Source organism: Theropithecus gelada, chromosome 17, assembly GCF_003255815.1.
Source record: "Theropithecus gelada isolate Dixy chromosome 17, Tgel_1.0, whole genome shotgun sequence".
NCBI classification, from domain to species: domain Eukaryota; kingdom Metazoa; phylum Chordata; class Mammalia; order Primates; family Cercopithecidae; genus Theropithecus; species Theropithecus gelada.
Genome location: NC_037685.1, coordinates 86,310,035 through 86,337,532, shown reverse-complemented (window position 1 = coordinate 86,337,532; position 27,498 = coordinate 86,310,035).

Here is a 27,498-nt window from a genome sequence, read left to right as displayed (position 1 = left end):
AAGGTATATGGCAGGCCAAAAGGTGACATTTGAGTGGGAAAATGGGGATGTGAAGTTCTCATTTAGGGCCACGGGTCCAGGTTTGAGGGTAAAACCCTTGCCAAAGACCCTGCCCTTTTCAGTCTAGTATTCCTCTGCCTTCTGTCCATATCACCAGTTTCTTCATGGTTATTATTCCCTATCCTGCTAATTTGGGCTACAAGGGTTGTGAAAAGTTGTCATAAGCAAAAATACATTTGTCCTACCATATCACCAAGCCCTGTCAGAGTTAGATTACAAGTGAGATCATTATCTTTTTAACAAATTAACAAAGACAAAACATATCAAAATGTTCATCCTTACTACATGAGGCACCTTACCGCCAAAAATTTACTTAAGGTGCATTAGTCAGGATTCTTCAGAAAAATAGCCAATAGGAGAGTGATAGAGAGATGAGTGGAGAGGAAGTAAGAGAGAAAGGGTGGGAAAGAGAGATATAGAAGATATTTATTTTCAGGAAATTGACTTACTTGATTTTGGAAGCTGACAAGTCTGGAATCTGCAGAGTTGGCCAGCAGGCTGGAAATTCCAGCAGTAGTTAATACTACGATTTTCAGTGCAGACATATTCAGAAGTCAGAATCCCTTCCTCTTCAAGGGACCTCAGTCTTTCGTCTTGAATTCATCAGCTAACTGGATGAGATTCCCACACATTATGAAGGTTAATCTGCTTTACTTAAAGGTTTACTGATTTAAGGGGGTAGAAGAGGAGTGAATAATGAGAGATTACTTAATAGGTTTAATGTCTGTATGTTTTTTGGGTGATGTATACTCTAAAAGTTCTGACTTCATCACTGCAGAATCTATGCATGTAACAAAATTACACTTTCACCCCATACATTTAAACCCATTAAAATAGACAGATAGATGTATAAATGTTATGCACATCTGAACACTATCTTCACAAAACATCTAGATTGTTATTTGACCACAAAGTAGGTACTATAGCCTGACCAAGTTGGTCAAAAAATTTAATCATAATAGTAGGGATATTGAAGGAAATTAAAAGAAATTTTAAAAAATGATGGGTATGCAATGTAAACCAAAAATAAAATTTGAATTCCCCCCACTGCAATCATCTGAATAGATTCCCTCCTTGGCCAGCAATTCCTAAAGTTTAATCTGAAAGACGGGTTCAAGCCATGATGGGAAGTGGGGGTCAGACATGCCTCATTATATCCCTCCAGCATTAAGATTAACAAAGACCTTAAGTCTGATAAGTAATATTTACAGTCTATTTTCTCTGAACCTTGCCACCTGGAGATTTCATATGCATGATAAAACCTTGATCTTCACCACCCCTTATCTTAACTCAGTCATTCCTTTCTACTGATAATCATTCTTTCAAAGAATTACTAATCAGAATATGTTTAAATCTACCTATGACCTGGAAGCTAAGCGCCCCAACCTGCTTCAAGTTTTTCTGCTTTTCCAGATCAAACTAATGTAAATTTTACATGTATTGATTGATATATTATGTCTCTTTAAAATGTATAAAAGCAAGCTGTACCCCTACCACCTTTGGCACATGTCGTCAGGACCTCCTGAGGTCCTGTGTCATAAGCATGTCTTTAACATTGCCAAAACAAACTTTCTAAATTGACTGAGACCCGTCTCAGATATTGTATGTTCATACTCATCACTAGCGCACAGAAGTAGATCTGGCATGCCCTTCATGGTGTAAATAATATTTAGAGAATAAAATATTGGTTTTTAAGAACTTTTAATTTCATTTTATTTGGATACCAGCTAAGGAGATAAATAGTTCCTACTAAAAATTACTCCACTCATTCAGTTATCTAACAGATAGTTACGTGCCTTCCATGATCCAGGTATATTCCCTAGGTTGTAGAGAAAAATCAGCAAGGAGGCAAACGTTTGCTTGCATGGAACTTACCTTCTAGTGGTGGAGTAAGACAATTCACAGGATTGGTTTATCCATCCTAGAGCAAACCTCCAGGATTCAAACTTATTCTAATTCACCTCAGCAGCTCCACTCAGTCACACTCCAGGGTATTACTTTAACAGGATCTAAATCTCCACACTTTAATGACAGTTCAAGCAATTAACATCTCCTAGAGAGAAGGAATCTAAATGCAAACAGCTTATGCAAAGCAATATCCCTGAAGGAGATTTTAAGCACCTAACCCCTAAGGAAAACTTATGCAAACAAGTATCAGTTGAAGTAGTTTATCCTTAATAAACATTTATTCAAACTAATACCCTCAAGCATATTCTAAAGTCTAGCTACCGCTCTACACTCAACACACCATTTATTCACATTGGCACATGGCCACACACACCACACAGGACATTTCTTGTTACTCCTTTGCAAAGTATACATTTAACTGGGTCAGTGAGTATAGTAGGCTTGATTCAATTCATCCGAAGGATGGACAAAACCTTGATAAAAGCATTAATTCATCAAAGTTGCTTTATGAAATTTCACATTTATATATGACTTTGATCATTTTATGTGATTATGCAGGTGGTGTTGGAAATTGAAGTCAGTGGTCCCTATCCATTCTCCAGTTATTTATTTATGTATTTATTTTTTAATTTTCAAAATGGAACTTCAACAACCTTGAAGATACACATAAATTCAAAGCCAGGAATTAAGAAGAGATAGTGACGTAGGAGTTTTTCCTGCCAATGAGATAGGTTTGTGGTCTCCCTAACTACGAAAAATGAAACTGCGGACCTTCACAGTAAGTGTTACAGCTCAAAAAGAGTCCATGGACCAGGATAGTGAGTAGCAGTGCAATTTATGGAACAAAGCAAAAAGAAAGCTTCCATGTAGTGGAAGGGGACCCGGAAGGGTTGCCGTTGCTGGTCCGGGTGGCTAGGGCTTATGTCCCTGTGTTACCCCCTCCCCTTTCTTTCTTTTTGTCCATTGAGAGTGGTTATTTTTTCAGTCCTCCCTTGGAGTGGTTAATTTTGAATCCTTTACTCAATTGGTTAAGAACTCAAAATCCTGAGTCACAAGGGCCTTTTGTGAAAGTCCCCGAACCAGCCCAGGAGGTCCCAACAACTCCACCCCTCAATAGGACTTACAAAAATTATAAAGAACATGTTCAAAATTTCCTAACTGAACATAGAATTAGAATAAATCCTGAGCGTTTCATCACATGACAAACTTGAGATAACATGATAATGAACAAAAGTTGGTCCTTAGAAAAAATATTAACTTTAATAACTAGATATTAAAAATGTAAAAGACTAAATATTAGCTGTACTATAATTGAGTGCTACAATTTATTAAAATACATATAAAAAGTATTTATGTTTTACATGGTAATCCATTAATTTGAAGGAGATAATGGTCATAGATAACACTATTGAACACCTAGGCAGAAAAACCTATGTTTCCATATTTGTATTAATTTCAACTTTGAATATTAGTAATTATTGGCCCCAGTTTAGACAAAGGCATACTCAGATCCAAAGATGTGAGGCCATATAATTTGGTAGTGGCATAAATAAAGATTATTCTTTAAAGTGCCTGCACTTTGTACATCATCACATTTTATGGAACATGTTGTTAATGCATACACTCTGTGGCCTTTAGAGATTTGAACTAAACCATTAATAGGGAAAACCTTCCATATATACAGAACTCTTGAACAGATGTAATGAAAATCAAACTTCTGTGGGTTGTTTATTATTAAAAACATTTTTTTTTTTGAGTAGAATTTGAATATTCTCATTTTTCCTAGACACTCCTCATTATTTAAGTTCCAGTTCTGTGCATTGCCAACAATACGGAGATTTCAATCTTATTCTGGTAATGTTTGAGACAGAACTTATAAAATGTTGCTGTTCTGTTTTCCTCTTATAGCGAATTAATTTTTCTATGCCTTACGTAGCACAAAACTTTAAATAATTGATGATGATGATGAGAAATGAATAGAAGAAGGTTGGGATACTATAACTTTAAATACTAATTTGCTTTTCAGGAATATACCATTTTAAGAATAAGGTTTAAAAGGCAATAGTCCCAATTTTGTGACCAAGCTAGGAGAATATGACCAGAGGCAATATAGAAAGGGTTTTATATTCTTCCTAATCATAGAGCACTGTTTCACTTGTACACTGTTTTACTTGTATACTGATCATATCTGTAGTTAACATACTAAGTAAGATTCTATCTCATAATGTAGGGATACTGAGGGATAGAGCAGAACCTAATAATAGCAAATTCCTGTAAGTGTTTAAAGTTATTCTACACTTCAGTGGTAGCAAGTCCTTCAATTATAATTGATTTAATGCATTAGGTTTTAAGTCAATTTTGCTGCTTCTTATCTTGTACCATTTTAGCATCATTCAGTGTACATTCAATCGGTCCATCTTGTGTCTGCATAAGTACATATGTGTATGTATGTAAATGTATATGTATACACGTGTGAAAAGATATGTGAAATTCATGAACACACAGCTGCACATGTGTGCATGTGATATATCACATACATGTATGGGTATACACACGTGCATATTTATAAATATATACACAGATATGTGTATACATACACCTATGTATGTGTATATATACACATACCTTCTTAATTATAATTTCAATTCAAAGACACTTGCAATAATAAAAGTGTAGCACATCTACCATGTGGAATAAAATTATAGTATTCTCTAGCTTTTCTGCATCATTTTTTAAGGTTATTTTTAAAATTGTTTTTTTCCTAGTTAGTATCAATTTTGTTTTAATATTGGCAGTAATCATTTCTTATAAAAATCTTGTTAGTATGAAGATTTCCATCATTCTATTACAACTTGGCATAATTTGGCAATATCATTTAGGTAATCTGATTAGTGATCTAGATTATAATTTTATCATCACATTTGTATTAATGTTTACTTGTGAAATCTTCAGTAGCATAGTTCTCTTCAAGATTATTCTCAATTTTATTTAGTATGCAGTTCAGTTAATTTGTTTTCTTTGTAGGCATCTACCATTTATTCTAGCCTTCTCAATTAACTTATAATAACATCTACCAGTAAAGTTTAATAAGAAAGCTGTTTGATATTTTTATATATTAAGTAAAATTGTATTTTCTTTCTCTTTGCTCCTCCCTTCCTAAAATTGTCAACCTGTGGATAATGCATCTGTTTGGGCCTTAATTAATCAGAGGAATACATCAACTCTCTATTTTTCTATAAATCCTAGATAAGACTTTAAAGTATTTTCTTATCAACCTTTCAAGAAGTGTCATTATTATCCTTTCAAGAAATTTCAGAAAATACCTAGAAAACTATGCACTCTCTCCTCTATTCCTTAAAATACAGATATTGTGTGATGTCAATTGACTGATAATTTAAAAAAAAGAACAGAATAGAAAGTCCAGCCACCTCCAATGTATTTTTAAAAGAACTCTTAAACAGAGAATGAAATAAGATAAAGTATGTGTATTTTTTTTTTTTGCCAGTATTTCACAAGAGTGAAAGATCTGTAATTCACAAATGCCACAATTTTAAGTGAGTTATATGAAGGTGCATTCCATGATTGAAATAACGCAGAAAGCTCTCAGCTTTGTGAAAGGATTTATTTTTGTCCACTACACTTTAACTGTGTTTCAATTCATTTCAAACTATATTTTCCTGGTGTTATTTACTTATTGATTTGAACTGAGCGTTTTGTTGGCAGGATGAGCTCTATGAGGAGAGGCCTCATATACTGTACCAGAATTTGGCACAGTATTTTTCTTTTGTATTTCTAACAGAATAGAGCGTTGGATCAGAACTTGGCTTCTAATGGAATTAAAATAGTAAGGTGGAGCTTAAGTCATCAAATCCAACGATATATGAATTGTCCCACTACATTAGTGTGTTGTTTTAAAAATAAAACATTATAATCCACCCCCAGGTGCTGTATGGAATCTCCATCTTGAACACATTTCTTTTATAACTTTCTGTATGTAATCAGTTCTGTGCTTTTGATGATTAATTCATGTAATTTTTATTTTAGCACCTCCTGGATTAGAGACTTTTTTATCGTTTCTTCCAGAATTTTTAAAAATTCTGAATTTTCTGTTTAAGGCCTGAGTTTTTAATTTGTTAATTTCAATATTTCATATTGTGCCTTTAAGAATAAAGCTGACTATGCAGATGGTAGGATATTGGACATCTAGGAGGACAGATGTATTCAGTAGAATGCTCAGGATGACCAGAAACAACTAATGAGGTCTTCCGTGGGGAATGTTATGCCCTTGAAACACTTTTGTATGCTTGCTGCTTTAAAGTCTTTAGACCAGAACTCTGACCCTGATAGTGAGAGCTATCGTTGAATACATATTCTCTACTTTTGATAGTGTGTTTTACAGAAATGCGAAAAAAATAGGTCAGGTTGAACAGATATTAATATCATGGCTAAGGCTGAACTCTTAATTTATATGAGTTTATCCTCAATTAATAAATTAATGTCTTCTATTTCACAGCTGAAAGCACTATGTTTTAAAGGCAAAATGTGTCATTTTGTAATGTCTGTTAAATTATGTTGATTGCTCAGGTTTGCAGGATTAAAAATGTCCTCACTTTTTAAACAAAACTTGTTTTGCTTTCTTATGACTTCTTGGATCTTAAAGGAATTGTCTCCTAAAAAGTCATTTCTATTTTATTGCTACACTCAAGTTTAAATTTTATCTTCTGTTTAATTGTGCAGCAATAAAAAGAAAACACACAGTTAAGAACTAGGGATACAAGAGAGGGGAAAACTTACTCCCCGACCTACTTCCTGATGCTTTCTTGGTTCCAGTAGAAAGAAAGCTGGATCTGGCCAACACATGACTGTTTTTTCCCCTAGTTTACCAGTTAAAAACATTGCTTTATCTTCTTAGTGACAAAATGAAATGGTGAAGCAGTGTCAGGAAGTTTTTCACTATTGAAACTTTATACACATATAAGGAAATATCAGGATTAAGGAATTAATTTTTCCCCAAAAAAGTCCCTGAATGTCCAAGAGGCAAGTCAAAGTGAAAGGAGCCGGGCACATTCCTCAGCCCCGGGCTCAAAACAAACAAGCCCAGTACAAACACATCCCATCCTCCCATCCCACCACATATCGCCATATATCTCTCAAACTTCCTGAGCCCAGTACAAACACATCCCATCCTCCCATCCCACCACACATCGCCATATATCTCTCAAACTTCCTGAGCCCAGTACAAACACCACCTGGAAAGTCTCCGATAAGGAGACAGCCGTTCAAAGTTTTACTGAAAGCACGGGAACCAAAAGAATTCCTTTGTTCCCCTGTAACTTTCGGGCTATAAAAAAGCAAGCACTCGCATTGTTCGGGGCCCTCTTGTATGCTGTGGAATGGAGGGACCAGGTTCGAACTTGTAGTAAAGATCCTTGCCGCTTGGCTTTGACTCTGGACTCTGGTGGTCTTCTTTGGGGAACAAACGGTCTGGGTATAACAAAAGTAGACAAGTATATGTCTGCCAGTATAATACGTGGTCTGCAGAGAGACTCAACCTCAGCAAACCCCTTCCTAGCGTTCTCCTTTATAAGTAAATTAATTTAAATGGATATAAAAAACTTAGCACTGTGCCTGGAAGCTTTACTCAACTAAACAATGTTATTTATTATTTAAAATAGTTTAAATTTTAGTTATTAGAATATGTGATTTTCTACAGAATCATTAATAAAAATCTTTGTTTCTATTTAGAAGGGAACTGTTAATAGAAAGAACAGTATGAGTAGGTGAAAGTATATCAGTATCTGAAGTTAAGTGTAGCTCCTGTGGTATTAAATATATTTTATTAAACAACAGTAAATAGATTTAGTTTCTCCATTATAAATTATTTTATTTCTTTCTCTAACAAAATCAAATTTAACAGATAATCAGAGTAGAATTCATTTTTGTTTATGTTTTGTTTTCCTTTAAATTGTGTTAAAAGTGAACGCTTTTTAAAAAAACTTAAAAAATAAAAAGTACAATGGAAAAAAGTGCAAACCCCAAACCCAAACTAACTGATCATATTAATATATTAATTGGTACTTAGAATCATTTACTATTTTCTTAAGGCTTTGGGGACAAAGCCCATACTCCTTAGTATAGCATGCAATATCCATCATAATCAGGCTCTAGTCAATCTATCTAACTTTTATTTCTTCAAATTCCCAGCTCCAGCCCAGTACAAAAACCTTCAAACACAAGCTCCTATTCATACGGAAAACACTGCATTTCTCTAAACACAATAAAGTATTTCATACCTTGCTGATTTTGTACATTCAATTCATAGCTCAAGATCTTGCATTTGAACCCTTCAACCTTAAGTTTTTATTTTGTATTATTTAATAAAGCTACAGTAATAAAGCAATAACAACCACAACAAGTATTACTTCAATTTATTTACATTTGAATAAATCTAATGGAATTTAGATTTCTGTTGCCTTTTTAAATAATATAATCATATCGCAAGAAATCAAAGTACAGTAGATTTAAGAGGAAAAAACACCACCACAATATCTGATCCAGGTCCTTTTCTTTAAGCATGCACATTCTACCTCAATAAAAATTGATTGTTGCTAAATTTTTGTTATTTATTTATTTATTTTTCTGAGACGGAGTTTCACTCTTGTTGCCCGGGCTGGAGTGCAATGGCACTATCTCAGCTTACCACAGTCTCTGCCTCCCGGGTTCAAACAATTCTCCTGCCTCAGTCTCCCAAGTAGCTGGGATTACAGGCATGCACCACGATGCCCAGCTAATTTTTGTATTTTTAGTAGAGACGGGGTTTCTCCATGTTGGTCAGGCTGGTCTCAAACTCCCGACCTCAGGTGATCTGCCTGCCTCGGCCTACAGAAGTGCTGGGTTTACAGGCATAAGCCACCACACCCGGCCTAAATTTTTAATATACATGTACACAAAGGTGGATATCATAAGAATAATTAGGAAGTTGTTCCATATTCAATGAACTGATGCTCAAAATGTAGTTTTTCGTTCATATATAATATTTTATTTATGTAAGACCTTTTTTACCCCATCCTGGTTTGGACTTACACAAATTTAATACAAAACTCTAATATGCTTTTGTAGCTATCATTCATTTGAAGATAAAGTAATTTGTTTTCGTTACATATAATTCAGTAAGTATAACTTAGATGAATATCATTTTAAAGATTAATTTTCTTTATATTCATTTAATTTTCTCATAAATTTTGAATTGTAAATAAATATTATTCTTTTAATCCTATAGAATAAACCTTAGAAACGAACTTTCTGAGATATTCAGAAAACACATTATTGAAAAGAATTGTATATTACAGAGAGGCTTATTATCAATGCATCTCAGAACATATTTTTATGCATTTCACCAAATAACTCTGATGGTGCTTTGTTGTATTTCAAGATTATCAGAACAATTAGATTTGTGTATTTGTTACAGATTAAGTCACAGTGTGCCTAAATTTAGCCTTTAGATCAACTCTGAAAATGCAAAAAGTTTTGCACAAATGCAAAAAATGTTATGAGAATACTATTAATAGTAAGTAAAATGGTTATTATACAAAATTTAGCACTTCTCAACTTCCTATTGACAGTAGCCATCATGCTAAAAGATTAAGTCATGTCTGTCAACAGTAGTATTTATTTTAGTGATTCCAAAATGTGTTTTATTCTTCATACTTGTCTAATGCTCAAAAGAATGCTTTATTGCATGCCTTGTTGTAAATACGCATGTTTTATTTAAAAAGTATAATTATTCGGATACACCCTGGCTATTGCAAAAAGTGCCACAGCAACATGATACTACTCATACATTCTGTTTCCCTTAAATCTAGCGTTTTGTTTTGGATTATTTATCTTTGAGATTCATTATTCTGCATCAACAATGGCCATGCAGAGGAAATATGACTTTTTCTTGCCATATGAGATTATCTGTGATTATTTCTATCTGCCACTCTTTCTTTTTACAGGAAATTTGAAAAAAAAAAAGTTAAAAAACTTTCTAATAACAGATTATGTATACATTTTCCAGGTAAAACATTATTTTATTAGAAAAATAAATGTTTTCTAATATATGTTTTGTCATATTGATACAAACTATAGATATATTTTGCCCATAAGTAACAGTAGAGTTGAATTTAAAATGTATTTTAATTAATTGTTGTTACGTAAAGAAAAACATTCTTATCACAATACAATAAAATTAATGACATGCACAAGGTAAGATGGTGATGCAGATTTATAACATCCTTAACTAAATATCAACGCCTTAATTTAGTGCCCTCTAAAATATATTGTGGCAAACTAAAAATGACATGACTTGATATGCTATGTTGATCAAAAAATGCATTTAACAAAAATAACACATTATGTAAAAACATATTCGACTTTACAGCTTTCTCTTCCGCTCTTGTTCTGAATAATTTTTACTCTAGCACACTTCATAATAAGGTAGTGCCCTCAGGACTTGACTATGCCTTTAGATATGCAGATGCATGTTGCCAGGAAATGGAATAATTGCTTCCATTTAAGACTTTGCAAATCAAAATACTTTCATAAATAAAGTGTTACTATAGTTAAGTAACACTAAAATTGAAGTCTCTTACTCATGGCAGAATAACAAGTAGCTTTTGTAGGCAGAATAATGTTACAGAAAGAACAAAATAGAAATAATTGGAAGATACTGGTTTAGGGCAATAAACGGTCCTGTGACACTAGCAAGTTATTTATTTAACTTTTTAAGGACATTGTCATATTCAAAATGAAAGGTAATACTGGATGATTTCTCAGGGTCTTTTCAACTTGTAGTTACCATTTACTGTATACCACTGTTTTATAAAGTAGCCTGAACATCCTAAACTAATATTTTACTACAGGAGGTTCAAAGTAATTTAGTTGCAGGACTAAGTCAATTAGGTTAAAATGATTATAAGGAAAATTTAATAAATAAATCAAAAGTAAATTAAAAGTAGTAAATGTCATCAATATGAACACATTTCCACAAGCTTGATGTTTTGTCTGTTGGTCCTGTTGCGACTGAGTTTTGAAATTTGAATTCTATTTTACTCCACAAAGGGTAGTGGCATCTATTTGTGTTGCTATAGAAATTCCTTCTTCATGAAAGAGTCATCAATGACACTGAATACTTATGACTGGCTAGACCTAACTTCTGAATTCGAGCCCTAGTTTACTAATTAGTAATTAGTAATTTCCATGGTATAGGAAATGATTTCGTTTTTCTAAAGGGTGACAATTAGATAAGGAAATGAGATTGTAAAGAAGAAATTTAAGAAGAGTATATCCCACTGATGTCTTTTTTTTTTTTTTTTTGGCTTCACTTATACGAGACACAATCAATAAATGAAAATGAAAAGTTTAAACAAATAAGCAACTGTTTCCACAAATCGACTATATTTCCTATATCTCAACACGTGAATATCTTATACTTGCTTCCTCAAATTCTAACTTTGTCCACACAGGTAAATGACTTATAGTGCTCCCAAGCATAACTGAGATATATATTACAAACCCAAAGACGAATCCACTCATATTTTATTGCATGAAATTCCATTAATGTTAGCAAAAATCTAAAATTCCTAGCAGAATGCCAATACCAACAACAAAAATAACATAAATTTTAAATTATTTATATTTGCAACTGTTTCCTATTTATTATTTAAAAATCACTTAGGACAGTAATAGAGTTAGCACAATTTCCTTTATATTCTCTTTTGTTGTTTGTTATTTTTTTTTATGTAAGGGATTTTCTTCTCTAGTTTTACCAAGGCATAATTGACAAATAAAAATGGTATGTACTTAAGGGATATAATGTGATGTTTTGATATACATATAAATTGTGAAAGGAATCACAATCAAGTTACTTACAACACTGATCATCTCACATAGTTACCGTGTGTGTTTGTGTGTGTGTGTGTCGTGTGTGTGCACGCGTGCACATGCGCGCGGGGGAAAAGGGTGAGGGGGGCAGTAAGAAAACTGAAGGTCTCTTCAATGCAAATTAAAGGGTAAAAATTAGGTAAGAGAGCCTGGGGCAGTGGCTCATGCCTGTAATCCTAGCATTTTGGGAGGCTGAGGCGGGTGGATCACTTGAGGTCAGGAATTCAAGACCAGTCTGGCCAACATGGTGAAACCCCGTCTCTACTGAAAATACAAAAAAAAAAAAAAAAAAATTAGCCAGGCATGATGGCAGTTGTCTGTAATCCCAGCTACTCGGAATGCTGAGGCAGAAGACTCCCTTGAACCTAGGAGTTGGAGGTTGCAGCGAGCCGAGATCGTGCCATTGCACTCCAGCCTGGGCATCAAGAGTGAAATTCCTTCTGAAAGAAAAAAAAAAAAAAAAAAAAGTAAGGAAATAAGATTGTAAAGGAGAAATTTAATAAGAATATGCCCCACTGAAGTCTTTTTTTTGTTTGGCTCCACTTACGTGAGACACAATCAATAAATGAAAAATAAAAATTAAAGAAAAGCAACAATTTCCATAAATCAACTCTGCTTCCTATGTATTATATTATTATAACTATAGACACCATGCTGTACATTAGGTCTCCAGAACTCATCCCTCTTATAGCTGAATGTATGTACCCTTTGACCAGTATTTCCCTCTCTCTCCCACCCCCAACCCCTGGTAAAAACTCCTTTATTCTCTATATCTACAAGTTAAGCTTTTTTAGGTTCCACATGTAAGTGGCATCACTCAATACTTTTTTTTTTTTTTTAACAAACAAGGCTTTCAATAATGGAAAGGATTGATTAATCCTTGTATTTTTACTGGGTTAATTGCTTAAGGGTTATCCTGTTAATTTGTGATTCACTGTAAGTGCAAGAAGCCTATGTCTGTTACCACAAAACAAATTAATTATGCACAAAACCTATTTTCATCATATTTACAAAAAGTCCACCAAAACTTTAAACATTTTGTGGATTATTAAGTTTGAAACAAATGGGAAATTTCTATTTTTCAAATTAGTTGTCATCATATCCACAGCACCTGCTTATTATGCTGGGCTATTACTTCCAGAAGTGAGAGGAAGAAATTGAGAAAACTTCAGCTCCTTGAAATTTCTGGTGCACAGAAGACTAATACTTCCTTTAGCTCTATTTGTTATATTAAAAATAGAGTATCTCACGTTTCTTTTTTCCAGGATTTTAAGTTACTGTGCTACCATAGTGATATGAGAAAACTTCTTCAACCTTACTTTCAAACAACGTCTCTTATTTTCCCTCATTGCTGATAAAAATTTGAGGTTTCATTATAGAAATAAAGTGGGCTTTCAGGTTGAATACATTTGAGTATATATTTCTGCACAGGCATTTCCAGAGTAGGTGACCTATGGCAAGAAATAACCTCTCAATTTTAATTTTCTGTTTTGTAAATCTATGTTTACAGAAGTATTATGTAAAGTATTATGATACTTATTTTCAAACATTACTGTGAAGATTACATTAGATATTATTAAGGGTCCTTGGGAATATTACCACCACTTAATGTATGTTAAATTTATGTTCATAAATTTAATATTATTATTCCTATTAATAACATAATTTTTCATCTTATTGATTATGCCATTTCTAAATAAGTGTTCATACATCTGATAGCTTCCAAACCGGCAACCAAAGAGCACAGCAAAACAACGAAATAGGAATTGAGTCTTTAAATGAGAGGCTCACCCACAAAAACCCTCAGAATAAATTCCATTAAGTGCTATAAAACCACTTATCTGTCATTATCTACCAAATTAGATAACTGATTAGAAGCAGTGAGGAAGGGCTGAAAACAATGAAAGATGAGTATTTTTAAAATAAGACTAGGGAATAAGAAAAATTTAAGGAAACACAAAGATCTGAGAGCATCACTAGAAAGGCAGACCCAAGAGGGGGCATATAAGGCTATAAACCACAATTTACAGCAACATACACTTTTTGGGATTAAAATAAGTCACATGAGAATTTCAGAGACGTCACTACCTGATTATAACATATAGCGTATGTTTGCAGGTGATGACTGTAGTGAATTCTTATAATTTATGTTGTCTTAGCATCTATTTTGAATACAAGTTTAATTTTATCATACCAGAAGCAGGGCTCAGAGATCCTTGACATAGTTTCCAGTTCTACATCACACGCAGATGGCTCAAGCCAGTGACCAGAGATTAGAACTTAGAAGTAATTCTCCTGTCTAGCACCCTGGGCTGCCAGCTTTTCAGCTCCTTCCTTTAAAGGGACCATTTAGACATTTGTCCATGAACTTGAAGTGATCCACATGTTATTCCCTTGTACATATTGCTGGTTGCCATGTGCTTTCTCTCTTCCTGACTCTTTATTCCTGCATGTCACCCAGGATGAAGGCCTTCCCTCTCAAATAATTTCACCTCTCTTGCTCAGTATCTATAAGTAAAAATCCTTTTGTTTTTTCCCTATTGTGGTGGTGTATTGAAATTGTGACTTCCTTCAGAAGAACTAGAGGCTGCCCCAGGCTAGGTTTTACCTAGGACATAGGTCGGTGAGGGGGAACACAAGGTTGAGCTCCCAGCATGAGAGCAATGGACAGGCAGGCATAAACTGGACACAGGTCTGACAAGACCTGCAACAGTGTCTGCCATTATAAACAAGTTTCCTCTGAGGGGCTTGCTTTGGTGTGGATCTGACAACTAGTATTAGGCTGTTAGCTAGGTAAAATAAGTATTCTGTGAAAGTTGTACAGTGAGCACCCTTGTCTAGCCTCCCCTTCATTTCCTGTTGAGGCAGGTTGCTAGCTGCTCTGGGACTGGAACCCCAGTTTAGCTGAGGCTCCCAAAACAATGGTAAATTTCATGGTAAAGATTATGGAGCGCCTTTAAACTAGAGGAGTTTGTTCTTTATGCAATAGGGAGAGATTATAAATTCTAGCTCAAGTAATATGACAAAAAGCCAGTAACGTTAAATTCTTATAGAACCGCGACTGGGACCAGAATCTGGTGTGGTAGTAAAGAAAATGGATATAAGTGATAGATGCGAAAAAGTAGTTACACATGATGGATAAACCTGATTTAGATAACAAAGAAAGGTGATATTTTATTATGTTACAGATTGGACATTTGAAAACAGTAATATACAGAAACTGGAAATGGGAGATGAGCTAGTTTGGAGAAGATGGTAAGTTTGATTTGGACTGGTGAGATCATTAGATAAATTTCAAGTGGAAATGTTTGTCAGCTAGATCCTGGAAAATCATAGGTAAATTAATTCACCTATGAATTTCCCTCAGTACTTTATTATACAAGATAATGAACACTGGAAGTAAATATACTCAAATGCTATTTTTCTTTCACATTTTCCCTTGATTAAATGTCATTTTTAAATTGAGGTGGTTAACCAGATAAACAGGGTAGGTAGCTGATTAAATTTGTTTGGTTCGAATTTAGTGATGATTGGAAGTGAATAAGCTATGATTAGATATTATTATTTCATGATTTTCACCAAAATTTTTATTCTTTACAGGGACAGTGATTATGATGGGTTGTGTGTTTGTGTGTGCATATGAAATATACATTTATTGTATAGAGAATATATATTTATTATAAATACAATATTGGCAACAATCTAAGGGTGCTTCTCTAGGTAACTTTTTTGACAGTAAAGTATTAAGAAAATAATTTAGGCTGGGCATGGTGGGTCACACCAGTCATCTCAGCACTTTGGGAGGCTGAGACGAGTGGATCACTTGAGCCCAGGAGTTCAAGACCGGACTGGCCAACACGGTAAAACCCCGTCTCTACAAAAATACAGAAAATTAGCTGGGCGTGGTGGCCAGTCCCTGTGGTTCTGGCTACTCGGAAGGCTGAGGCAGGAGAATTGCTTGAACCGGGGAGGCAGAGGTTGCAGTAAGCAGAGATTGTTCCTCTGCACTGCAGCCGGGTGACAAAGCAAGACTCTGTCTCAAAATAATAATAATAATGATAATTTTGAGTTTGAATATTTTGTGCATGTATGGATGTTGTAAATTGTTATATGTTATATTTAGCTATGCAAACTGGATAACTATTTACATACTCTAAATTTTCACACAAAAGAATCATCCATTTATGGTAGTAATTCCTGTAAGTTTAAAATAGCTAGGCAGAGAACATGATCATAAATGTGGCTTGGAGTAGATAAGTCATCTTTATATTTCACAAAATATTCCAGCAGGGCCACAAATAATTTAAAAATGTGTTTGCAGGTGAACAATCAAAGAAAATCCGTTTTAGAAAGGGAGAAAATAGTTTCTAAATGTTTAAAAATACATATTCTAAAATTAAAGTTGATTTTCTAATAAAAAGTTAATGTATCTTATAAGAATTGCATTTGATGTCTAGTAACAACAATCTCAAAAAATATAGGAACGTAAAATATATTAACTTACTTTTTTCTCATGAAACATAAAAAAGACCAACATAGGCGTTTCAGATTTGGCATAACAGCTCCTTGTTTACCATGGACAAATGTTCTACCTACTCTGTTTATGTTTAAGCTTCCCTAGCCTGGGTTTCTGCTCTCAAAATTGCCTTGATATTTCTAGATTCTAATCAGGAAAGCAAAAATTAATCATGGGAAGGGTAAAAATATGTATATATGAACTCTCTGCCCCCTTTCTAACCAGCATTTCCAAGATTCCTAGACAATGTCTGTTTTTAAAATATGTTGGCAAGTTTTTTTGTTTTTTTTATTGTAATATGGCCAAATCAATCTATAAGGCAGGCTAGAAACCCTTTTTGAAAGCTGTTTACACTGCTACTTGAATACAATTAGAGTTCTGCTATTAAGGAAAAAATGGGAAGTTGTTTTGCGTAGGGGACTAGGTATCTTCACCAGGAGTTTTTAGAAAATCATGATGAATCCCAATGATAAATGAAAAATATATGGGAATATATGCAAGTGTCATTAGCTGCGACAAAAGGGAATAGGAAAGGACCATGAATGGACCCATACTATTAATCTGACATTTGCCTTTACTCATTAGTCAATGCACTGTTTTCAATTAAGGGGATGGTATAATGGTATTCTGATATCTAGTTGGCTAATCCACTCTCCTTTACAGATATTACAGCTAATATAGAAACTGCAATCACTCATCAAGTGATTTTTTTGGTAGCTGTTGGTAAGTAACTACAGATTACTAAATAGTTCTGGGGGAAGGCTATTAAGTGGATGGAAAATTTATCATGGAACTTTGTATTTCACACAACTGATGTCTTGAAGCATCTTACCTTGAACATCAGGTGAAATATGAAATCCTGATCATATCATTTGTTCAAGTGGTTCTGTTTTCTTATAACTTGCAAAGGTTGCTTACTACTCCCAGTATGTGAGCCTCAAGGCATTAAAAAATATATACTGTGAGAGAGAAACAGAGACCAGGCACCATGTGCCCTCCCCTGCAAGACTGGCTGCTGAAGGACACAGGGCTATGGATCTCTTTTTTTCTTAATGTTACTTATTTATGAAATATTTGTTCTTTATTGTAAGATTTTTCCTAATATATCTAATTTTATTGAGCTTCTTTTAATTTTTTGATACTCTTTTTTTTCTAGGTCAATAATGTCTGCTTACTTATTCTTTTCTAATTCTTTTTTGTATATATTATCTGTAATGTTTTAACTGTGCATTATGGGTTTAAAATTATGTGGAAAAAATTAGAGCATTCCCAGATAAACAAAAACAAAGACACTTCATCACCGCTACACCTACCCTACAAGATCTCTGTTAAATGTAAATTCGTTAGCAAATTAAGATACAGTATTATTGTAATCTTAGTTTATAACTGTACTTTTTATTTTTCTGTAAGATCTATACCTTTACTTCTTTTCCAATCGACATTTTTGTTATTTATATCACAGCTTACTTAACAATTTATTGCAGCTATAGTTATTCATACTATAGTAAAAAGTGATTTATACACTACAATTATAGTATTAGATTATTCTAAATTTAACCATATACTTATATTTGCCAGTGATTTTTTATAGTTTATATGTTTTTATTTTGCTAACTAGCATTCATTTATTTCAACTTGAAGAAGTTGCTTATAATTTTTTATAAGAAAGGTCAGTTGTGATGAACTCTCATGTTTTGCTTATCTGGGAAAGTATTTTTCTCTCCTTTATTTTTGAAGGACAGCTTTGCCAGATAAAATATTTTTGGTTGGGTACTTTCTTCTTTCAGCACTCTTAATATATCATCCCACTGTCTTCTGTCATTCAAAGTTTCTACTGGGAAATCTTCCAGTAGTCCTACGGATGTTCTCTTGTGATTTCAAAATTCTCTCTTTGTTATTGACTTTTGGTTACTTAGTTATAATATGTCTTGATAAAGACTTCACATTCAATTTATTGGAAGTTCTTTGGACTTTGTAACTCTAGATGTTCATTTTCCTCCTCAAATTTGGGAAGTTTTCTTACATTATTTCTTTAAATAGCATTAAGTCCCTTCTGTCTCTTTGCTCTTGACTCTCCTAGTGCATAAATTACTTCACTTGATGGTGTCCCATATTTTTTTTTTTTTTTTGAGACAAGGTTTCTGTTGCTCAGTGAGTACTATAATTACAGCTCACTGCAGCTTCTAATGCCTAGGCTAAAGCAATTCTTCCACCTCAGCCTCCTAAGTAGCTGGGACTACAGGCAACCACCACCTTGTCTGGTTATTTTTTTTTTTTACCTTTTTAAATTTTTTGTAGAGATGGGGTATCACTGTATTGCCCAGCCTGGTCTTAAACTCCTGGCCTCAAAGAGTCCTTTCATGTTGGCCCCCAAAGCCTTGGGATTATAGGCGTGAGCCACCATGATCAGCCTGGTGTCTCATTTGTCTTACAGGCTTTCCTTTCTCTTTTTATTCCTTCGTTTCCCCTCTAACGACATAATTACAAATGATTCATTTTCATGTTTGCTGGTTCTTTATTCTCCTTAACTGAATCTGCTGTTGAATCTCTTTATTGAATACTTTATTTCAGCTATTGTCTTCTTCAGCTTTAATATTTCCGTTTTGTTGTTTTCTATGGTTTCTATATTTTTATCAATCTTTTCCTTTTTTCATGTACTCTTTTCTTAATTTTGTTTAGCTATTTATCTGAGTCCTCTTTTAGTTCACTGAGTTTCTTTAAGACAATTATTTTAAACTTATCTTGTCATTTATATATCTTCATTTTTGAGAGGTCATCCACTGGAGCTTTACTTTGTTCCCTTGATGGTTTTATATTTGGGAGAGAATGGCTTACCCCAATTAACCCAACTAGAGATTGTGGGGATCTTTCCTACAATTGCTGGATATCCTCACTCTGCTCCTCTATTTCCTTCTTGGTGGGCAACTCTTAAGATTACGTGCCTTTTCTTGATCTTGAAAAACTAGTTCAGATTCTTGGAATCTCCCTTTTATTTTCTTCTGGGGCAGTTTTCTTAATTATTTATGATTGTTCACCTTCTTACAATTCAGCAGAATAGAGACAGTTGCTGATATCCATATTGTGCCTGTGGAGGAGCACATATGCTTTCTGTAGGGGAGAATAAGGTAGGGACAGCTGTGAGGGGAAGTGGCTAGTTGGGGGTGGTGTTTGAAGGGGAGAAAGAGGTGACAACAGCTCTGAGGGGAAATGGAGAGCTGGGGGTGCTGACTGGCTGGTTGTGGGTACTGTAGGTGAAGTGTATTTCAGGGTTAATGGGGAGATGTCTTGGAGTCTATGGCCAGGTGGTTGTTAATACCTGTGTGGTGGTTGTTGTGAGTTCCCACTCATTTTCTCTGCTTCTAGCTACCTCTAAACTATTTAGCCATTAATATTACCTCAATATTCTTGGTTGGGCAAGACAGAAGGTAGTCGTTGGGGCAACATTCCATAAGGCTAGTGAAGCTGGGCACTCATTTCAATCTCACTTTGTGGGAAAAATCAGGAGTCTTTCTCCATGAGACCTCTTGGCACAGAGCTGTGACATCATAGGAAAGGGTTGGCACAAGTAAGGCAAAACTATTTTTCTGATCCTTTTCAAAGTGTTTATTCTTGGATTTCTTGTTCCGCCTATGTGTTAGAACCGCTCAGCTAAACTCCTGGGCTCCTATAAAGGCAATTCCATCTGTGGATGGTTGTTAGAATTAATGTTTCTCTGAGAGATTGAAAACTGGAACCTCCTATTCCATCATCTTGCCGTCACTTGCCTCTTTGTCATTTTAAGGGCATATTTGTTGGATATTGAATACTAACTTAATAAGATTCTTTCCCCCAGTTATTGAAATGTGTAATCTGACTGCCTTCTAGCCTCCAAGTTTTCTTCTAAGAAGCTGACTACTATACTTAGAGAGAATCGTCTTATATGATGAGTCACTTTTTGCCTGCTGCTTTCAAGATTCTTTGTCTTAGGCCTTCCACAGTTTGATTATAATATATATCAGTTCTGGTAACTTTGGGTTTTCCTACTCAGAATTCATTGAACTTCTTGGATTTGTAGGTTACTGTATTTCATCAAATTTGTAAAGCTTGCATAGTCCTTCATCCTCCACCCCTGCCACCACCTTCACAGATGTAAAAATCAAACACAAAAGAGAGAATTCCACTGTAGATAAATTAAATGAACTGTATGTAAAATCATAGCATAGCTTATGTGAGAGCTAAGGAATTAGGATCCTAGCTTAAGGGGGCTTGAAGTGTGATATCCAATCCATGTGAAAGAAAATCCGTTGAACAATTGTTTTCACCAATAAACACAAACCTGTGAAAACTAAAGTTGGATTTTGAAACAACAACCAGGGATCATCAGACATTTGACAAATTTTTAGAATCCTCAGAGACTATTGCAATGTCTTTGCAGCTCCAAAACAAAACACGAAACAAAGTCTTTGACAATATGCATCACACAGATAACAAGCCTCTCAGGTTAATTGTAATACAGTTGTTTTTTTGTTTTTTTTTTTTTTAATTTATGAGAATGTGATCTACAAATATAATAAAATATGCAGAGATATTAAAGCCTCAAGGATTAGAGGAATAATGTAGTTGAAATAAGCTGTGATGATATATCTGATCTTGTAAAGTTTTTTTTCTCCTGAAGGTTTTAATTACAATCTTTCTAATACAGTTTTTTTTAATTCCCCTTGTACAAGTCATATACTTAAAAAAATTAAATTTTAAAAGTATAGTGAGGTAAGTTCAAACACAAAGCTATAAACAAAATGAGATGTGGACCAAAAACCAGACTCAAACCATTGTTATTAATGGTTCCATTCTTCATGATTTTCCAGGGCACTGTCATTTAATGACAGTGACTAGTTTTGCTTTTAGTTTAACATTTTTTAGAATTTTTGTTATTTTTACTAAAATATTAGCATTAAAATAATCTGACATGATTTTGGTAAAAATTTCAAGAAGAATATAAAATACTCTTATATTGACAAAATACAGTTTTCTCTTAGTTTTTTAAAATGTCTTTGATGATTGTGGGAGAAATATATAATGCTACTGACCTTAAGAGCCCCATCATTTACCAGACAATTGTGCCATTTGATGTGAGAAGCTGCAAGATTCCCAAGTTGAGAGTTGGAGGGAGAAAAGGTATTAGTGGAAAACAGAAGAAATTAAAAAGAATGGGAATTAAATGAAGTAATATGGGCTGAGCATTTCTTAGGCAGAGTATGTAAAGAATGGCAGCGACATATATTATTGAGTCATTTTGATATTTATGATAATAAGAAAAGCTATTTATTAAGCCTATTATTGGCAACATTTTTATTTTGTAGTTAATGCTTTTGGAAGCAATGGAAAAATAAAAATATTTGCTAATGACAGTACTAAACTTCCATTTTTCAAAAATTATAAAAATTTTTAATTTACACAAAATGTTTAACTTACCTTTTACTATTCATCTTTGAGTTTGTAATGGTAGCACCAATCATACAATACCCAGAAGACATAAACTCACTGAAGAAGTTTCAGCATCCCTTTCAATATTAGAAGTTAGTTTTAAGTTCTATGTTCAATGAATACAAGTTAGAAAACTTCAGATGATCCTTCTACATGTCACTCTTTAATAAACAACTTTCCTTTACATCAAATGATTTGTTCTAAATTTGTTTTATCCCTAACAGGTTTCCAGCTTTTTATATAGAAGTATTAGAAGTAAAGCAATAGCTATTTAAGGGATAACTTTTACAAAGCAAGAATTAAGCAAATTGCTAAATGCCCTAAGTTTTGTAACATGAAATCAGATACTTCAAATATAAAATAATTCTAATGATGGTTCAAATGTTTTTAATTCTACAAATAAAATCAAAATACAATATGGAAATTAGTTCTGTAAAAGATGAAACTTCTAATATTATTGAGAATGCTGTTTGAAATGGTTAATAATTCAACATGGAAAATAACACTGGTTATTTTTATAATGGTAATATAAAATTTTTGGTAAACACATTGTGTTTGGGAAAAAAGCTGTTACTGAATGAAGAAATCTACGTTGCATAAATATATACCAAATTTATTACTGCATACAAGCAAGGCAAAATAGTATAACAATTGAGTTAGAAATTTAATTTTTAAACGTGCAAATGTCTTACATATGTATCTTTGTGTGTGTCTATGTATGTGTATCCTTGTATGTGTGTGTCTACTGCTCAAATATTTGTACATTTACTTAGAGAAACTGAACTACAAAACGGTTTGCAATAAGTCTAATGTTAAAAACAAAGTAATACTTCAGTAAGCTAGTATGCAATTTACCCTTACAAATTATTTATTAATTTATTTTTTTTCCTTTTTTAAAATTTTGCTTTAAGTTCTGGAATACATGTGCAGAATACAGGTTTGTTACATAGGTACACATGTGTCGTAGTGGTTTGCTCCACCCATCAACCCATCATTTAGCTTTTAAGCCCCACATGCATTAGGTATTTGTCCTAATGCTCTCCTGTCCCTTGCCTCCTAGTCCCTTGACAGGCCCCAGTGTGTGATGCTCTTCTCCCTGTGTCCATCTGTTCTCATTGTTCAACTCCCCATTATGAGTGAGTACATGCAGTGTTTGATTTTCTATTCCTGTGTTAATTTGCTGAGAATGATGGCTTCCAGCTTCTTCCATGTCCCTCCAAAGGACATTAACTCATTCTTTTTTATGACTGCATAATATTCTGTGATGTATGTGTGCCACATTTTCTTTATCCAGTCTATCATTGATGGGCATTTGGGTTGGTTCCAAATCTTCATGCTAAAAACTCTCAATAAACTACATATTGAGGGAACATATCTCAAAATAATAAGAGCTATTTATGAAAAACCCATAGCCAGTATCATACTGAATGGGCAAAAGCCGGAAGCATTCCCTTTGAAAACCAGAACAAGACAAGGATGACCTCCCTCACCACTCCTATTCAAAATAGTATTGGTAGTTCAGGCCAGGGCAATCAGGCAAGAGAAAGAAATAAAGGGTATTCAGATAGGAAGAGAAGAAGTAAAATTTTCTCTTTTGCAGATAACATGATTGTATATTTAGAAAGCTCCATTGTCCCAGCACAAAACCTCCTTAAGCTGATAAGCAGCTGTTGGAAAGTCTCAGGATACAAAATCAAGGTGCAAAACTCATAAGCATTTCTATACACCAATAATAGACAAGCAGAGAGCCAAATCAAGAGTTAATTCTCATTCACAATTGCTACAAAGAAAATAAAATACCTAGGAATACAACCTACAAGGGACGTGAAGGACTTCTTCAAGGAGAACTGCAAACCACTGCTCACAGAAATCAGAGAGGACACAAACAAACGGAAAGACATTCCATGCTTATGGATGGAAAGAATCAATATTGTGAAAATGACCATACTGCTCAAAGTAATTCGTAGGTTCAATGCTATTCCCATCAAGCTACCATTGAGTTTCTTCACAGAATTAGAAAAAACTACTTTAAGTTTCATATGGAACCCAAAAAAGAGCCTGTATAGCCAAGACAGTTCTAAGCAAGAAGAACAAAGCTGGAGTCAATGCACTACCTGACATCAAACTATACTACAAAGCTACAGTAACGAAAACAGCACAGTACTGGTACCAAAACAGATATATAGACCAACGAAGCAGAACAGAATCCTCAAAAATAACACCATACATCTACAGCCATCTGATTTTTGACAAACCTGACAAAAAAACAAGCAATGGAGAAAGTGTTACAGGAAGTCAGGGACCCCAAAAGGAGGGACCAGCTGGAGCCACGGCAGAGGAACATAAATTGTGAAGATTTCACAAACATATATCAATTTCCAAAATTAATACTTTTATAATTTCTTACACCTGTCTTTACTGCAATCTCTGAACATAAGTTGTGCAGATTTCATTTTAATATGGACATTTATCAGTTCCCCAAAATAATACTCTTATAATTTCTTACACCTGTCTTACTTTAATCTCTTAATCCTGTTGTCTTCTTAAGCTGAGGATGTATGTCACCTCAGGACCATTATTGTACAAATGGATTGCAAAACATGTGTGTCTGAACAATTTGAAATCAGTGCACCTTGAAAAACAACAGAATAACAGCGATTTTAGGGAACAAGGAAAGTCAACCACAAGGTTTGACTGCCTGGGGGGTCGGGCAAAACAGCTATATTTTTCTTCTTGCAGAGAGCCTATAAACAGACATGCAAGTAGGAGAAATATCACTAAATTATTTTCCCAGCAAGGAATATTGATAATTAATACTCTAGGAAAAGAATTGCATTGATGCGGGGAGGTCTGTAAATGGCCGTTCTGGGAGTGTCTGTCTTATGCAGTTGAGATAAGGACTGAAATATGCCCTGGTCCCCTGCAGTACCCTCAGGCTTATTAGGGTGGGGAAAAAAAACCCACCCTGGTGAATTTGAGGTCAGACCCGCTCTCAGCTCTCAAACCCTGTTTTCTGTTGTTTAAGATGTTTATTAAGACAATACGTGCATAGGTGAACATAGACCCTCATCAGTAATTCTAATTTTGCCCTTTGCCTTGTGATCTTGCTTTGTCCTTTGCCTTGTGATCTTTATTGGCCTCAGAAGTATGTGATCTTTGTTTTCTTTTCACCTTTTGAAGCATCGGATCATTGCGACTTACTCCCTGTTCATACACCCCTCACCTTTTGAAGTCCTTTATTAAAACCTGCTGGTTTTGTGGCTCTGGGAACATACGGACCTACCGCTATGTGATGTCACTCCTGGTGGCCCAGCTGTAAACTTCCTCTCTTTGTACTCTTTCTCTTTATTTCTTAGACTGGCCATCACTTAAGGAAAATAGAAAGAACCTACGTTGAAATATTGGAGGGGTGTTCCCCCAGTAGGAAAATATTCCTTATTTAATAAATGGTGCTGGGAAAACTGGCTAGTCACATGCAGAAAACAGAAACTGGACCCCTTCCTTATGCCTTATACAAAATTTAATTCATGATGTATTATAGACTTAAATGTAAAACCCCAAACCGTAAAAACCCTAGAAGAAAACCTAGGCAATAACATTCAGGACATAGGCATGGGCAAAGACTTTATGACTAAAACAGCAAAAACAATTGCAACAAAAGCCAATATTGGCAAATGGGATCTAATGAAACTAAAGGGCTTCTGCACAGCAAAAGAAAATATCATCAGAGTGAACAGGCAACCTACAGAATGGGAGAAAAGTTCTGCAATCTACCCATCTGACAAAGGTCTAATATCCAGAATCTACAAGGAACTTAAACAAATTTACAAGGATAAAACAACCCCATCAAAAAGTGGGCAAAGGATATGAACAGACATTTCTCAAAAGAAGACATTTATGTGGCCAACAAACATATGAAAAAAAGGTCATCATCACTGGTCATTAGATAAATCCAAATCAAAACCACAATGAAATACCATTTCATGCCAGTTAGAATGGCAATTATAAAAGGTCAGGAAACAATAGATGCTGGGGAGGCTGTGGAGAAATAGGAATGCTTTTACACCGTTGGGAGTGTAAATTAGTTCAACCATTGTGGAAGGCAGTGTGGCGATTCTTCAAGGATCTAGAACCAGAAATACCATTTGACCCAGCAATTCCATTACTGGGTATATACCCAAAGGATTATAAATCATTCTACTATAAAAACACATGCACACATATGTTTATTGCAGCACTATTTATTTATTATTAATTAGATTTTAGAAATAAGCTTGTCTTTGAAAAATATTTTGTAATTTTACCTATATGTATTGTGATGATCTAAACTCTTTTTTGAAAATGTATCTAAATTTTGGTTGCATTTTGTTCAAAATCAGTAGAAAATTATAAATAAAAATATCTAGCACATTGGATAAAAGGCTTCAGCTTTCAAAGTATATCAGTCAAGGTACAGTTAGAAATCTGTAGAAGAGTGTGTACTTCTGTGTTGTGTGTATGCATGTTTATATGTATGTGGGTACAGATTTGTTACCAATAATTGGCTTGCACAATTCTGTGAGCCGGCTAAGCAGTCTCTGTAAGGCTATTGTCTAAACCAGTTCGTAGTCAACACCAGGTACAGAAAGAACAATGTTTGAATAAAGAATACTATGTTGTGCATTACAATATTTCTAAGAAAGAGGGCCATCGCAGTCACTGGGAACTTTGGTTAAGGTGATATTATAAAGGGCCTTGATTGTACTACTTAAGAACTCACAATATATTGTGTGCAAATAAGAGCCACCTGTGGTTCTGAATAGGAAAATATGATCAGAGGTATGTCTTGGGAAGAAGCTTTGGCCTTTAGAATCTGATCAACTGGAAGAGGGTAGAGAAATTAGAGGTAAAAGCAGGGCGCAGTGGCTCATGCCTGTAATCCCAGTACTTTGGGAGGCCAAAGCAGGTGGATCACAAGGTCAGGAGATCAAGACCATCCTGGCTAACATGGTGAAACCCCATCTCTACTAAAAATCAAAAAATTAGCCAGGCGTGGTGGTGGGCACCTGTAGTACCAGCTTCTTGGGAGGCTGAGGCAGGAGAATGATGTGAACCCGGGAGGCAGAGCTTGAAGTGAGCCAAGATCACACCATTGTACTCCAGCCTGGGCGACAGAGCAAGACTCCATCTCATAAAAGAAAAAAAAAGGAAATAGAGGTAAAAATTTGAAAAGTGCATAAGTTACACAAGAGTTAAAAAAGACCTTAAGTTAAAAAAATAAAAAATAAAATAGGAGAAAGCAAAGAAAGTGAATCATTATGACGAACTAACTTAACTTGCTGAATGTGAATATGCATGAGAAAAATAAAAAGTAATTCTGAGATTTCAAAATTTGATAAATTAGAGTACACGTTGACTTTAATGAATAAGGCATTCAGAAACAGGTAGGAAAGACAAATTGTTACATTTTTGGTGTATTGAATTTGAGCTTTTGTTGGGATACCTAAGCAAATGGCAGAATTGTATGTGTGAGTCCATTAATATAGAAAAAATGAATGGAAACGAAAACACAAAAAATATGTACTTAAATCCACGGATAATTGTTTTGTGGTTTCCTGTGATGAGAGTAAGTGATTGAGAAGTTAAAA